The sequence below is a fragment of the Nannospalax galili genome, unplaced genomic scaffold (assembly GCF_000622305.1).
Source record: "Nannospalax galili isolate Female #2095 unplaced genomic scaffold, S.galili_v1.0 scaffold8367, whole genome shotgun sequence".
Lineage (NCBI taxonomy): Eukaryota > Metazoa > Chordata > Mammalia > Rodentia > Spalacidae > Nannospalax > Nannospalax galili.
This window is the reverse complement of record NW_008356947.1, coordinates 31,298-33,492: the sequence shown is the minus strand read 5'-3', so window position 1 is coordinate 33,492 and position 2,195 is coordinate 31,298. Positions and strand designations below refer to the sequence as shown.

Here is a 2,195-nt window from a genome sequence, read left to right as displayed (position 1 = left end):
TAATAGATAGACTATTGTCCTTTAGTGCCCTGGTGTTTTTTATTTAATTTATAAAAGGCCATTTATTTGATGCTGTAAGTTGTAAGATGGGTTGCCATTAAAATTAGATATACTCATTGGTTGCAGCGTTATGCTTTCCTTTGTTTTAGACGGGGTTTGTTTATGTAACCAGTCTGGCCTGGAACTTGTGATCTTTCTACCTCTGTCTCTAAAGTACTAGTATCACAGGACTATGGTACCGTACATGGCTTTGTTTATAGCGTTTATATAGTATTTATAGCATTTTAAAAATAAGAAACTTGGCACTTTATACATTTGCACATAGTAGAAAGCAAAGCCTGGATATTTACACTAAGAATTAATGGTGCAATCCTGTAATCCCACACATGGAGGGTAGAGATAGGAGGGCCAGAAGTTCAAGGTCAACCTTGGCTACAAAGCAAATTACAGAAAACAAGAAGACTCAGAATTTAGGTGTTCTTCAAATAAAGAGTCTTGGAAAAACCTGTTAAATAATATGCTGTCTGCTAACTGTGTCTCTCGTCTTTATCTACTTTTATTCCAAAGACAATAAACATAAAGAACTTTTCAAGAGAGGAAACCAAGTCACAGAAAAATTAGCTGAGTTTTATGCTCAGTCCTCCTTATACGAAAATACAAGAGCTGCTCTGGATCAACTTTCAGGGGAACAGAGGGTGGAGAGTGTCTCAGCCTTCCAGGAGATCACATGTGTCACCTCCTTCTGGCATCAGCTCAGGTGGATTATCTGGCGATCATTCAAAAACTACAAGGGTTTTCTCCGGGTCACTATGATTCAGGTAATCTGATGAGTTATTTATTGTGCTATGAAAAACTCGTGTGGAAGCAATCTGGCCCTGATGCAGTCTGCGTCAGGGTCACACTTCCCTCCTGACCTCTTCTCCCGAGTATTTGTCATCCCCACTATAATTGGGGTACAGAGATAGTCAACATCTTTCTACCAATGTAAAACTTTTTAGTAATCTTTTGGCTGCTGAGCTCAAAAATTTTGTTGTTAGAACTGTAATTAATATCTGAATAGAAAGTATTCAAATATTATAAAATGTTTTTCAGCACACTTGGGATTTTCTCATACTTATCCATTTCCATTCACTGATTCATTCCATAAATTCAAAAATACAATAGTGAATAAAGTGAGTAAAATATTATTTTCTGATGGAAATTTAAAATTTTTTTATTTATTATTTTTATTTTATGTGTGTGAGTGTGTTGTCTGCATGTATGTATGTGTGCCCATGTCATGAAGTGCCCACAGAGGTCAAAAGATAATGTTGGATCCCCTGGAACTGGAGTTACAGATGATTTTTAGCTGCCATGTGGGTGCTAGGATTTGAACCTGGCTCCTCTGCCAGAGCAGCCAGTGCTCTTAATCCACTGAGCCATCTCTCCTGCCCCTATTGACACTTTTTACATGGGGAGAGAGGTGATAACTAAATAAATAGGTAAAAGCTATAGCTGGAGAGATGGCTCAGCAGTTAAGAACACTGGCTGTTCTTGCTGAAGACCCAGGTTCGAATCTGAGCACCCAAATGGCAGCTAACAACTGTCCATAAGTCCAGTTCCAGGTGTTCTGATAGCCTCTTCTGTTCTCCATGGGCATTGCATAACATGGGTGCATGTCCCTACATGCAGGCAATATACACATAAACATAAAATAAAAAAAATTATAGCTTGTCAGATGAAAGGATAAATTATGGAGAACGTTCCATAGAGAAGTAGAGATGATGGAAGATAGAAATAGGGAGGAAAAGAGAGTTAATTGTAGAAGAAATCCAGTGTGAGGAATCCGAATGCCACTGAACACATACATGTGAAGGCAGCTTGCGCCATCCACTGCCCAAGGGTGAGCCTGCATGTAAAGTGCCATTCCCTTATTTGGGACTTAATGTTTGAAAGCAATGGCTACCTCAAAGAGTGCAGTTTATACACAGGTTTGACCAGAGTCAGTGAGGTTCTTCACTGTCCATCACCTGTCTCAACTGAGAGGAAATAGTATTCTTTTTCTTTCTTTCATTCTTCTTTCTTTCTTTCTTTCTTTCTTTCTTTCTTTCTTTCTTTCTTTCTTTCTTTCTTTCTTTTTTACTAACTCTTTTGACTTGCTCCTTAAGGTTTTGTTATCTTTCACATAGATGGCACACAAAATGTAGTTCTCCCCT

General features: G+C 38.3%; 1 pseudogene; it reads left to right on the top strand.

Moving 5' to 3' along the window:
- LOC103751357 overlaps positions 1 to 2,195 on the top strand; it is a 28,087-nt pseudogene that overhangs the window by 9,677 nt on the left and 16,215 nt on the right.